Raw genomic sequence first — 14,467 nt, forward strand, 5'->3', positions numbered from 1 at the left:
CTAAAGGGCAAATGCCCAGGATATAAATGCCCGAGCCACTGACTCTGTGGGAGAAAGGAGAGGTAGTCAGCTCAGCTCCCATGAACAAAAGAACTGCCATATACACTTTTAGACGTGTGTGTGTGTGTTCAATACAAACACAAATGCTGTATATATGAGCAAACTGGTCACCAATAAAGCCTTTGGAAGGGATCTAGGTGGACGAAGGAAACAGGTGCAAGCCATTTTTCAATAATCTATTAAAACTCTCTAAGGAGCCCTGGTGGCATGGTGGTTAAACATTGGGTTGCTCACTGAAAGGTCAGCAGTTTGAAACCACCAGCGGCTCCGAGGGAGGCTTTCTACTCCCATAGAAGCCTGGGGAACTGACCAGAGCAGGTCTACCCTGTCCTTTAAGGTCACCATGAGTCAGGGTCAACCTGGTGGCAGTGAGTGCTGGTTTATGAAAATGCTCAAAATGATAAGTTTACTTTGTAGATAACGACTTTGCAAAACTTGCTGTAGCGCCACTCGGTGGTGAGTGGCGGGGCCCACAGGGAACATTAGGCTTCATCTGCAGGGATTTGAGGAGTTCTGGTGGGCTTTCTACTCCCATAAAGAGTGACAGTCCCAGAAACCCGCGGGCACCATTCCACCCTGTCCTGTTGGCTTGCTGTGAGTTAGCATCGACTCCATGGCAGTGAGTTTGGCTTTCAGGGTTGGTTGGTTTGGTTGGTTTGGGCAGTCATTTGGGCTACATGACTTTGTGGTGCTGGCGCTACTGGCATCTAGCGGGTGCCGGCCTGAGATGCTGGCCTGCATCCTACACCGTCCCAGCCAGCCATGCAGCTCGCCTATGTGCCCAGCCCCATGTGTCACCGTGGTCTGGGTCCACAGGCCTGTCACGCAGAGATGACATCCCACAGAGAGCGCCCCGGGCACTAGGAGGTGCTCTGGAGCACAAGCCCAAGGTCCCCGCTGCCGTGGATTAGCGTGTCCTTGGACAAAGCAGGCCGGCACGCTCTGCACTTCCCTCGCCTCTCCGGCAGCTAGGAGCCGCACGGTACGCTACAGCAGCGCTGAACACAGTCCCTGGGCAAGGCCCATGGACAGGCTGCAGCCCGCCTTGCCCAGCAGTCCGCACAGAAGGCGCACAGAGGAGCCCTGTGCTGCTGGGAGCACCAGAGAGGTGAGGAGGTGCCAGCGAACAGGGAGCCTCAATATGTATGAAGATGATCAGACACAGGCGGGGAGGGAGCGTTGAGGAGAGAAGGCTCCGGGGGCAGCTCGGGCAAAAGGACATATGCAAACTAGGACGGCTTAGACCCCTCAGGCTCCAATTACTTCCCACTTGGACAGGCGCACTGGTGCACCGGCGCTGTGCCAGGAGCCACAGCCGGGTCCCCGCGTAGGCCAGCACGAGCATGCTGCACAGGTCCACAAAGACCCGTTTTGTGTGCTGGCGCACCTCAACATGTCACCCACCTGCAGAGTGCGAAGTTCCTGCAGACAGATGACACAACATGATGGCGTGCTTCAGAACATCGCCAGGGCAGCTGCAAAAAGTTCGTGGAAAAATTCCATTGCCTCTATCCTCTCCCCACACCCCAACAGTTTTATTGGTGCATAATTTACATATCACACCCCTGGGTAGTTCAATCGTTCAGTCTTATCAAGGGGGATTTTACGACCACCACCACATCTATCTTACAGCATCTCCTCACCTCCACCCCTTCCATCTGAGTCAGCAATCACCATTCACCATGAGTTCGAGTGTGTCTTTCCACATGCATTTTGCAGCTCCTGCTGGCTGGCGTAGCTGTTACACGTTGAGCTGCCATCTGCATGGTCGACAGTTCAAAGCCACTAGCAGCCCTGAGGGAGAGAGACTGGTCTTTCTACTCCAGCGAACAGTTTCAGTCTGGGAAGCCCACTGGGGGGTCGCTGTGAGTCAGCACTGACTCCGTGGCAGTGACTTTGCTTTATAGCCACACGAGGCATATACATAAATATTCTTTGGGGAGGTAGATGGATATCCGTAAGCCCGCAGCTCAGATGAAGGACAAGGAGCTCTGATGGCGTAGTGGATGACTCTCGGGAAGGCTCTCTCCAAGGTCTGTGGTTCAAACCCACCAGCCCCGCTCCAGCTCACGCTAAAAAGGGAACAAAGGAAGACAGTCCTCTCTGGTGCCCGTGGGGTTGCCATGCCTGAGTCAGCCAGGTGTCTGCTTTTAGCATCCCCTGGTTTGGGGCATGGGGACCAGTCCTTACAGGGGCCTTGATGTCCTATCGTGGCCCTCTCTCACCTAATGGCGCACTGCAGTGCAGGAACCATTCAGAACTGGCCGTAAAGGTACCTGTGCTCAGACATGTCATCATGGCTGGTCTCATACGTTGGGACACCCAACTCCTCCTCCTAGAGACGCATGGGTCCTTCCTGTTGGACTCTTCAGCAAACTAGTCTCCTGGTCCCTTCCTGCTGAGACCGCCCTCTCCCCCAGCCCGCAAGGTGGACAATCTGGCTCTGTCCAGACTCTCTGCCACCCAGCACATGTGAGCAAGATCTGCTGGTGGCATTAGTTGCCCTTGAGTGGGCACTGGCTCATGGCCACCTGGTGTGCAACCAGGCAGCATGCTCAGCCCTCCGACACCTTCAAGATCGGCACCAGACTGAGGTCCGTGGTGGCAGCCACTGTGTGCACGAGAACCTTCTGCCACAGGGACTCACCTTCTCGCTCCTTACCAGACAGGGCTCTCTTGGGGTCAATTGCGTTGCCTTGGGCTACTGTGTCAGTCCAGTCCCAGGACTTTCCTCTTAGTCTGTCCTTGGGAGCTCTGCTGAGATCTCTCGTCTATGGCTGACCCTGCTGGTATTTGAAATTCTGGTGGCACAGCTTCCAACCTCACAGCCACTCACAGGCCACTGTAGTATAAGAAATGGACAGGTAAGTGGTGGCGGGCAGGGCGTGTCGATGATGCTGTTAGATGCTGTCAATTCAGTTCCAATTCATAGCGACCTGATGAACAACAGAAGAAACATCGCCTGGTCCCGCACCGTCCTCACATGGTTCTGGTGTCTGAGCCCATTGTTGCAGCCCCTGTGTCCGTCCTTCTTGTCCAGGACCTTCCTCTCTTTCACCGCCCCTGCTCTTTACCGAGCATGATGTCCTTCTCTGGGGACGGGTCTCTCCTGTAAGCAAAGGTCTTTCCCTCCTTGCTCCTAGGAGGCAGTCTGGCTGTACCTCTTCCGACAGAGATTGGATTGATCTTGGCAGACCGGGGTACTTTCAGTGGTCAGCACCAGCACCATGATTCAGACACATTGATTCCTCTTGTAGCTCACTGATTCCAGGCCTGCCTTCCACGTGCATGTGAGGTCAGTGTCAAGACCATGGCTTGGACTGGGTGTAGCAGAATGGCATTCCCTGCCCCTGGATTTTCCTTCTTCTTCTGAAATTTACATGAAAGAAAGCATTTAGGTAATGGTTGGCGAGGTTGGCTTAAAGGTGGTCTATGTGCTTATCCAGGTAGAGGCGATGAAAATATTACCTTTCAGGCTTATCCTTACACTGATCTGTTTTTAAGTAGCCCCCAGGCAGGGGGTGTTGTTTGTTTGCTTTTGTTTTGCTATTGTCATTGTTTACTATTCCAGAAGGACGAAAAAGAAAACAAATTCACTGTCATCGAGTCGATGCCCACTCATAGCAACGCTATAGGACAGCTCCTGTGGGTTTCCAAGACTGTAACTGTTCAGGGCAGTAGAAAGGCCCATCTTTCTCCCCAGGAGCAGCTGGTGGCTTGGAATCACCAACCTTGCGGTTAACAGCCAGGCAGGAAACAGAGGTTGATAATTTAGCGTCCCTCACTGTATGCGTGGGAGCACCCTTTACCGTGACGGCCATGCTCCTGAGGTCACAGCAAGGAGTACAGCTTTCCAGGCCCGGACTCCTCCCGTGGAGCCCTGGCGGTGTCCAGGTTATGCACTGGGCTGGGATTTGGCTGGCGGGCAGTTCGATAGGAGTCAGCGTGACTCGCTGGCAGCGAGTTGGTGTGTTCACCCCTCACGTAGGACAAGTGCCTACACTTCACACGCACCTTTGCCTGGCAGCCTGGGAGGCAGGCGGCTCATCCTCCCAATTTTTCCACATGAAGAAGCGTCTTCTGAGCAGGTCAAAGCCACTTCCCGGCCTCTGCAGGCTCCTCCGGGGTCCTGAGCGGGGACCTCCGCAGTTAACATTCCGAACTCAAACTCTCAGCAGACAGCAGCCCTGAAAGTACCTGAAAATGTAATATTCTGAGACACTTAACATTAAAGTATGTTCAATAAAGCCAGTCGTGGAGAGAGTGCCCATATAGACATCATCTTCATCAGACAGTGAAATTAAATTAGATTTCCCGATAACTAGCTCGACGGCGCCCATTTGCATCGCAGGTGTGAGATTAGAAGTGGAGGCGTGCTGTAATGAAACTGCCTGCAGAATTTCCCAACATGCATTTCGGCTCCACTCCATCTTCCATCCGGAGTCTCTGAGTCTCAGCTTCTGGGCTCACCTGGAGGTCATCCACCTCACACCCAACTAACCCCCAGATTCAAGTCTACTGGGTCTCCACCTTCCAAGTGACCATCCATTGGAATGCCATCCCCCCGTACCCCACCCAGCCTTCAAGATAGGAATCCTTCTCATTCCAGCAGATGTTATGCTAACCCCTCACTCAGCTCACTGCCATCTACTCAATGCTGACTCCCAGTGACCCCATCGGACAGAGTACAACAGTCCCTGTGGGTTTCTGAAACTGTAACTCTTTGTGGGAGGAGAAGCCTTGTCTTTCTCCTTTGGAGTGACTGGTGATTTTGAACTGCTGACCTTGCAGGCAGGCCCCCTAACTGAGACACCACTGAGAGGCTGGGAAACACAACTGTCCTCTGAAGCATCTCCCGTGTTGTTAGCGTGGCTTCTCCTGGTCCCACTGCATTTTCATGAGGCCACAAACCCAGCCAAACCTGCCTGGCCCTTCATAGCCCTGGACATGTCTGAAGTTGAAGTCCTTCCCGGCACCGGCATCCCCTCTCTGAGCCCCTTCACCTGGCTTCCGTCGGCCTTCATGGTGGGTAGCAGTGAGCCTGCTCCACTCCCAGCAGAGGCGAGTGCATGCAGCCAAGCACAAGGGAGAAATGCCTCCTGATGGTGGCATGCCCAGGAGCAGGACAGAGGCTGCCCACAAGGGCAAGGTCTAACCAGGAGCATGGACTCCTGTCACAGCAGGGTCGGTGGAGGAGGATGATGACCTCAGGCGGGGCCTGGGGCTCCAGTGGACTAAAGCCAGGACATGGGGGGGCCATGGGCATCAACCAAGACTTGGTCCTTGAGGTCTCATGGCCCCTCAGGCTAACAACGTCTCTCTTGAACGGTCCCTTTCTCAGGGTCCCCTCCCCTCCGGCGATGAACGGCCACCAGGTCCCAGCTTCTGCCTGGCTGGTTGACTTTATTAAGTTTTTATATTTTGAGTTGTGATGTGAGTGGACATCTGCAGAGCAAATGGGTTCTCCTGTCAGCACTTAATAATACATCTGTGCTTGGCCTTGGCCTTGACTGTGGTCCCCGCGGTGTCACAGTCCTCCTCCCGCTTCTCCCTGTGTCTCTGTTTCCATTCCTTCTTCCCTGCCCCTTCCTGCTTCAGAGCTCTCTCCCTGGGCACGTGCCAGCCTTCTGATCTTCTGGGGTGGGTTGTTCTGAGCAGCCCTCCATTGGGTGATCGATCGCTCACCTTATAACCACTGCGGCGGAATGAACTCTGAATCATAGGGACCCTACAGGATAGGATAGAATTGCACCACGGGGACATCCAAGCCCGTCAATCTGTACAGAAGCAGACTGCCGCACCTTTTGACTACAGAGCAACCATGGGATCGAACCACCAACCTTCTGTTAGCATCCCAACATGGAACTCAGGAGGCCCCCAAGTCTCTGTGCTATTGCCATGGAGAGGTGCCATCGAGTTGGCGCTGACCCACAGTGACCCTACACACAGCAGAAGAAAACACCACCCGGTCCTGTAGCAGCCTCACAACTGTCCCCGAGCCCATGGTGGCAGCCACAGTGTCCGTCCATCTTGCTGAGGGCCTTCCTCTCTCTCGCTGTCTGTCTACTTTCCCCGGCAGGATGTCCTTCTCCAGGGACTGGTCGCTCCTGGCAACATGCCCAATGTATGTGAGGCAAACTCTCACCGCCCTTGCTTCGCAGGTGAGACTCCTTATAGACCGGTCTATTGTTGGCTGAAAGTGGAGCCATGGTGCTTCCCGTGGCATGTCTAAATGGACAGACGGTATTTTGTGGACATCACTTCCGTGCCAGACTAGGAGAAAGAGGGGAATGGAGGGAGCAGCAAGAAGCAGAGGGGAAGGAGGGGGCTCAAGAGGAGGGAAAGACCACGGGCAGAGAAGGAAGACGAATTCCAAGAAGAGCAGACATTTATTTTCCATCAGGACTGGGCGAAACAGTGGCAACTACAGTCTCTGGACCCCACTGGAGATCCCTTGACCCAGTCCAAGGTAGAGGGCCACCAAGGAGGGTCTTAGTGACCAGACGGATCTCAGCAGTGCCGGGGCTTCACACACCCCACCCCACACCCGTAATGTCAACAGGAAGCCCTCGGAGCTCAGAGTGGGATTAACTGGGTGAGGAGCACTTCACGGAGCCTGCAGGAAAATGAGCTTATGTTGATCTCTTTTCTCCCCATAATGCACATTATCTACACATGTGGAAAGGATCAGCTAAGCGTTTATAGAGCCGAGGTGGCAGCCCAAGGCTCGGCCTGCAGCCTCACATGCCAGGGTCACATCCAGGGCTCCTCAGAGTCGTCAGCTAGAGGCCACGTGGCTTAAAGGGAAGTCCCGTCCTGCAGGAGGTCGCGATGGTGATGGGGGCACCTGGCTGCTCTCTAGAGGAGGATGCCCTGCCATCTTCTCAGGGAAGCCTGTGTGCGGCTGGCCTGATGCTTCCTCAGTCCAGGGGGCCTGAGCTGCTCAGGACGCGCTCTCTCTGTAACCAGGGTGGGTACTTGCTGGGCTGTGAGGTGGCTAGGTCCTCCTGGCTGAGGTCAAGAGCGCCCCAGGATGAAGGGAACACACTCCTTGGGTGGAGGAATGAAGGAATGCAGGCGATCGGCTTTGAGAAGCTAAAGATGTGTGTGCATCTGCAGGTCTTCTTGGGGGCCTGGGTGGCTCCATGGAACAACTCTGACCCTGCAGGCTGGAGACCCAGGTTTGATTCCTAGCCAATGCACCTTGTGCTCAGGCACCGCCCACCTGTCAGGGGCTGCTTGTGTGTCCCTCCTCTACCAAACAGGTGTCAGTGGAGCTTCTAGACTCAAAGGAACCAGGAAGAAAAAGCCTGTCCATCTGTTTCTTAACACCAGCCAATGAGAAGCTGCTGGACCACAATGGTCCTCTCTGCATGGATCATGGAGATGCTGCAGGACCAGACAAGCTTTTGATGACACAGGACGGAACCACGTCTCCTTCAGTTGTAGATAAAGTCAGTCGTCAGGAGTCACCGCTAACTCAATGGTACCAACAGCCATAATCACAGTTCCCTGGGAGAGACGCCACCCCTCCCCACCCAACCTTGTTTAACATACTTTCTAAAGCTTCTCGGTTGTCCATGATGCTGAGTCAGCAGGTTGGCATGGCCACCGGCAGCTCCCGGGTACCTGTGCCCTGCTTGCTGCCTGCCTTGGATGGCCACGGTGCATGAGATGAGTGGTGGCCTAGGGCTCCTCTTCCTCACACTCTGTTGTCATAACGCTTGGCCAGTTGGCTGGTGCCACGTCTCACCATTGACCTCTCCGCAGAGAGTGACAGCCCAGCTGACCATCCCAACCCGGGCACTTGTGTGGCGTGACCGGAAGCTCAGCAGAGAGCCACCTCCCCACAGTACCCTCAAGGCAGAAAGGAACACACTCCTTCCCCAAACCCAAAGGCTCCTCCCATTATGAGGCTACCGCCTACCGCTTCTCCAGTCCTTAGCTTCCTCCTGACCAGAGTCCAGGGCAAAGCTTCCTCTTGGGCTTCAGGACAATCCCAGGGACCCTCACCCTTCAGGATGCCCACACATCAAGATAGGCCCAAAGACCCAAATCCATCACTGTGGAGCCAATGCTGACAAATGGCAAATCCACAGGGCAGAGGAGAGCTGCCCATCGACTCGCCAAGGCCATGACCTTGGCAGAGGTAGCCTCTTCTTTGTCCAAACAGCAGCCTGGGGGTCTTGACTTCCACCTTTTCTGTTCAGAGCTGAGCCACCAGGGCTCCTTGCGCTTCAGCAGTCGACAGCCATTCACCAGCGGCTTTTCCAGGAGTAGCGTCCCTGCAGGTGAGTTCACTCACCTGTTCTTGTGCTTGTGCCGAGCACAGAGCCGACTACCACTGGGCCTTTAGAGTGCTCCAGCCTCACCCGCCTCACCCTTCACCACAAGGGCTTCATAAAGCTTGGGCAGAGGTTGGGAAATGCTGATGGGGCTGGACAGAGGGACAGGGGGAGCCCCAGGCTCCCTCTCAGCCAGTGGTCCCACCAGCAGCACAGCCTCCTGAGGTGATTGATGTTGTGGAGATAAGAGAGTGGTTGGGTCTGGCCACTGTCACAGGATGGACACCCTTTTCATGGAAATGGCTCAAAGAGTCCCCAGGAAGTTCCAGTCACTGATTTGAATATTTCCTGACAGCCCTCATGGCTACACACTCTCACCTAATGTCATCTATGGGCTGTGAGGTCATCATTTCAATGGAGTCCAATCCCATTTCTAAAGGTTTCTAAGGGCCTCAAACCCCGGCCCCCAGGGGTGCCACCAGCCTAGACCTTCAGGAAGGAGTAGACAGTGACTGGGAGGGCAGGGTGAGGACATTTCTGGGGGATGTTCTGTGGTTCTGGGCTCCATCTGGACCACGCTTTGCAGCAGAAGGCAAATCCAAAATCTGGACCAGCGTGTCTGGCCTCAGCTGCCTAGATTTTGTCTCCCATTCTCTCCCTGCCCAAGCGCTCTGCCCGGGTCACCATGCCCCCTGTGCAAAGGGGAGTTGAATAGCTAGTGGAAAGTTCAAAAGAAGAAGCAGAGGTGTGGAAATAACCTAGCAGGGGAGCTGGCCCCAGGATGATTGCTCGGTGAGTAGGAGTGGGGTCCAGGCAGATCCAAGTGGGGAGAGAGGCTTGCAAACAGCCCCCAAGAAGTGACCAGGAGGAAAGGAAGAGGGGTGAGAGGGACAAAGCAATCAGACCCCCTCGCCACCCTCCCTCTTCCTTTTGTGTATGTGAATCAGCCCTGGACACATCACAGTCTGACCGCCAGGCCCAAGCTCAGGATGATGGGCCAGTTGCAACAAGGTTGCCTCAGTCTTTGCTGAGTGAAATTGAATTCTGGGGTCACTCCGAGGGCCAGCCAAGGAAGCCATCTGCGGTTGAGCTGACCAAAGTGCTGGGGGTCAGCCAGCCTAGAAGTTTTTTCTCACGTCCTGCTAGAAGCCCAGCCAGCCAGTCAACTCAGAGCTTAAGAGACAGAAGGCTGTCCCCCCGTGAGCCTGTGACTCGCATCACAAACTCAGCAACAGGGAAGGTGTCCCTATTGATCGCCAGGCAGAAACGTGCCCAATTGCCAGACCTCAGGGTGCACCCCAAGGCAGTGTCTGCTGTCTCTCGGCCACAAGCAATCTCACTAATGGCTCCCGAGAGGGGTGAGGTGGTGGGTGAGGGTGAGGGAGGTGGGCCAGGTGCACCTCACACACAGGGCAGAGCCTCTGAGGAGGAAGCGTCACAGGAACTGGTGGCACCCTGGGAAAAGAAGGGGTGCCCCCAGGCCCACGCTCACTCACTGGAGCCCTGTGCCTTCTCGCAGGAGCCCCGCTGGGACAGTCACTGGGGCCCTTCCAAGCTGACTGCACTACCGGTGGTTCACACCCGCAGTGACTCCGTGGGCGGAAGACCTGACAGTCCACTCCTGTAGAAATGGCCACCTCTGAAGCCCCACGGGGCAGACTCATGTCGCCCTGTAGAGGGGGCTCCACGCAATGTGTTGGGTCTTTGGGTTTGGATTCTGCCGTGGCTGTGTCTGTCTGTGGCGATGGTGGTAGGGGTGGTGGCACAGGGGTTAAATGTTCAAACCCAGGAGCCACTCACAGGAGAAAAGCCCTACTGGGCGGCTCCTATAAGAATTTACCGCCTAGAAACTCCTGCGGGACCATGCTAGGCTGTGCTGCGAGGCTGCTATGTGTAAGAATGCATGAGACAGCTGTAGGATCAGTTGTGAGCTTTTGCTTTATCACTGGACTACCAGGGCTCACTCTAATACCACGGGGGGTGGGGGGGCATGGGTTAGCACCCCAGCATATGTCGGGGGTCGGGAGAGGAGGGTGCATCATTCATTCCATACCAGTGGCCACCTGAGTATTCTGTGAGACGGATGGGCAGGCCAGCCACTGGGGTTGTTCCTGAGAGCCCTGTCCTGCTGTGATCACTCAGTACCCGATTCGGGTCCCAACGTTGAAGCCAGCTTCACTCAACTTCCCCATGCAGCTACAGCTTCCTGGACAACGTTGGTTCAAGATGACACAGGGCTGCCCAGTCTGCAAACGTCTCCATGTCAAACCTGCTCCAGTTTTTGTGTTCACATTGTTGATGCTCAACTGCACAGCCTCTGAGGAGTCCCTGTGGGGAGTAGATGACTAAGTGGCAGATAACTGTCTGGAAGGGGAGTGGTTCAGATCAGCCCACTGGTACCTTGGCAGTCCCATCTGGTGATGTGCTTCTGAAAGGTCAAAACCTTGAACTCCTGTGGGGAAGTTCTACCTTGCATGCGTGGGGTTGCCATGAATTAGACCAACTCAAGAGTAAGCGACAACCACACGGCCCCCATCTTTACTATCCTACCAAATCAGTGTCTCCCCAACTTGCCTGGCATTGTCCCACCTCGATGCCCTCTTCTCTAGGATGCCCTTCTTCCTCCTTCGCCTTTGGGATGCACCCCATTTATCTTTTGAGCTCTGCCCACCCCCACCCCACGCCTCCAACCCCCCCCATACCCCCGGTGGCACTTTGCTGCAGGGTCTCCCAGCAGAAGGTCACGACCCTCGCATTCAAGGTGCGGACCATCTGCAGCTCTGACTTCAGCTGCAGTCCGCTCCCTCCTGCTGTCCTTCGTGAGCCGCCTTGTGGACATCCAACAGCTGCAGGGCCTTGCTGACGTAGCTTCCCAGATTTATCAGGACTGAGGGTGGTCCTTGAATGTAGGGCAGTCAGTGCTCGGACTGGGTCTCGGCTGGAGAATTGCAGGCATCTGAGCATGGGGTTTTCTTTTCTTCCTTTGTTTCTCTTTCCCCACCTCACAGATGCCCTGTTCCCTGGCCTGCCCTTCTTCCTGGACACTTACAGTCGCTGGGTCAATCTCAATTTCAAAGGAATTGGAAGTGCTCTCTCACTTTTGTCTGATTCTGCCCATGAAAAAAAAATAAGACTGGTCTGACTCAGCGTATCAATTCAGTCAGGAGGCATAAAACAACACAGGCACTCTTTGTTTGCATTGAAGAAATGAAAATGCGAGATGATTCACAGAATCTCCTCCCTATTCAGTCTGTCTCCTGAGTCTGAGAAGATTAAGAGCTCCGCTACGCAATCACAGCTGGCAGTTTAGCCGGGCGACTTTGCCAACAGGCACTCTAGTGCCACTGTGGTTAAGCGCTTGACTGCTAACCTAAAGATGGGTAGTTCGAATCCACCAGCAGCTCCCTGGAAGGAAGAGGTGGCAGTCTGCTTCTGTAAAGATGACAGTCCTGGGCATCCTAGAGGACAGTTGGACTCTGACCTATGGCGGCCACTATGAATTGGAATCAACCTCAGGGCAACAGGTTGTGTTTAGGTTTTTGTACCTAATATGATGGATGGCAGGCCACACAGGGCTTACCAAGAACCTAGTGTTTGCCAGCAGGCTTTCCCACGCCCTGCTCATAGGCACAGCCCGGCAGACTATGAAACCCGGGGAAGTAACAATGGTGTTTCTTCGGGAGTTCCTTGATGGGCTCAGATGGTGTCCACGTGCCTACGCTATGTCAGCACGGTCTCTCACCATTTTGAACAAACGTTGCTTTTGTTCACTAGATGATGTTGACGATCGTGTGGTGTGGTATTGGTGGCAATGGCAGCAATGATGAGGGCGGCCATGGCCATGGCCATGGTAGTGATAGCCACGATAGTGGTGGTCATGATGGCAGCAATGGCGGTGGTTGTGGTGGTGATCCTGAAGATGGCCATGGTGGGCGGAATGGTGGCTTGTTAGTGGTGAGGTTAGCAGTGACAACGATGATGACAATGGTGTGGGTGGTGAGGATGGCGATGAGGACGGCGGTGATGGCAATAGAAATGGAGACGATGATGACAATGATGGTGGTGGTAATTAGGATGATGATAATTGTTGGGCCAGGCAGGATTCGCTAGAGAAGCAAAACTAGTGATGCCTACACGCTATATATATATATATATATATATATATATATATATATATATATATATATAATAATTTTTCATTGATAACATGGCTCAAGCAGTTGTTGAAGCGCATATGTACAATTGGTTTCAAGTCTCTGGGTCAGAAGTTAAGCTGGAGGCTGCTCCTGACTCGTGTACTTTGGGGCTGATAAGCAGGATTCTCAGTAGCATCACAGTCTACAGAGGCAAATAAACCCAAGGTGTGCAGGTCAGATGGCAGGTCACTGATGGTGCCCAGAAGCAGCAGGCAATATGGCATTTCAATGGTTCCATTCCAAAGAACCTGGGGTTGAAGAGCCAGATACAGGTCCTAGAACCAACAAAAAAAAGGTAATTTTTCTATAAGGACTTTTTATGTAGGAAGTAAACCACACCCCAGAGGAGCCCTTCTTCAAGTCTATCAAGGCTGTGACCTGAGTAAGGGGGTTGCTCTACACCGAATCTTCTCACAACCACTTGACTGCTCACTGGAGAGTCCATCATCAAGATGGACTTGATTACATTAGGTTAGGTCACATCATGGGGACCACTAGACCCCAAATGCCAAATCACTGAGAATGCTAGCCCAGCCACGTTGACATGAAACCCAACTCTCATAGGAGTGGTGATGATGGTCATAATGACTGCAGTGATGGTGTGATGATGGTGATGATGATGATGATGGTGGTGATGGTGATGATGATAATGATGGTGGTGATGGTGATGATGGTGGTGATGGTGATGGTGATGATGGTGATGATGATGGTGATGGTGGTGATGGTGATGGTGATGATGGTGATGATGGTGGTGATGATGATGGTGATGGTGGTGATGGTGATGATGGTGGTGATGTGGTGATGGTGATGATGGTGGTGATGATGGTGATGATGGTGGTGATGGTGATGGTGATGATGGTGGTGATGGTGATGATGGTGGTGATTATGGTGAAATGATTACAGGGATGATGATGGTGATGATTACAGGGGTGAGAATAATACAGATAAAGATGAAGGTGATACTTGTAGAAATAGCAAATATAGTATGTGGCTATGACAATGATGATAACTATGACTATGATAATTATGTGATTATGATTTGGATGAAGCATATTATGGTGACATGATGGCAATGGTGATGGTGATTGTGATGCTCAATTGTGTTATCAACTTGGAGAGACGATGTTTCCCAGTGGGTTGGCTAAACATTTGTCTAGTTTTTATTCCACACAGTAATCTACTGTAACGTGCTACAAAAAATCTTCCATGTCATTTTTGTTAGGCGTCATGGTGTTAGTTCAGATCAAAGTGACCACTCGTACAATAGAGTGGGACACTGTCTGACCCTGCCGCACCCTCACAACTGTTATGTGTAAGCCTATTGCTGTAGCCACTGTAAGCCTCCATCTCCTTGCGACTCCTCCTCACATTTGCTGACTTCTCCTTTGCCAAGCATGACGTCCTCCTCTGGGTTTGGTCTTTCCTGACAACGCGCCCAAAGTACGAGGAAGAGAGGAGCATTCTGGTGGTACTCTTTCCAAGACAGATACCTTTGCTCTTCAAGCAGGCCATGATTTCCAGTATTTGTGACCAGCATCGACTCTCTCTGAGTGTTCCTTGTTGAATCCAATGGTCCCATGCATATGTATGAGTCCATTGAACATAGCAAGGCTTGGGTCAGGTTCACCTTTGCCCTCAAAGGAACATCAATTTTCTTTGGGACTTTGACGAGGTCCTGTGTGGCGGGTTTTCTCAGTGCAATGCATCCTTTGATTTCTCAAATATGGATTCCATGAGTACGGACTGTAGATCCAAGCAAGATGAAATCCTTGATAGCAGTTTTTCTCAGTTTGGCATGACGTTCTCTATTTTCCCAGTCGTGGGGATTTTGATTGTCTTGACACTGAGTGGCAATCCACACTGCAAGCTAGAGTTCTTGATTTTCATCAGTATGTGATTCAGGTCGCCTTCATCCTCAGCAAGACT

The sequence above is a fragment of the Tenrec ecaudatus genome, chromosome 6 (genome assembly GCF_050624435.1).
Source record: "Tenrec ecaudatus isolate mTenEca1 chromosome 6, mTenEca1.hap1, whole genome shotgun sequence".
In the NCBI taxonomy this organism is placed as follows: Eukaryota; Metazoa; Chordata; class Mammalia; order Afrosoricida; family Tenrecidae; genus Tenrec; species Tenrec ecaudatus.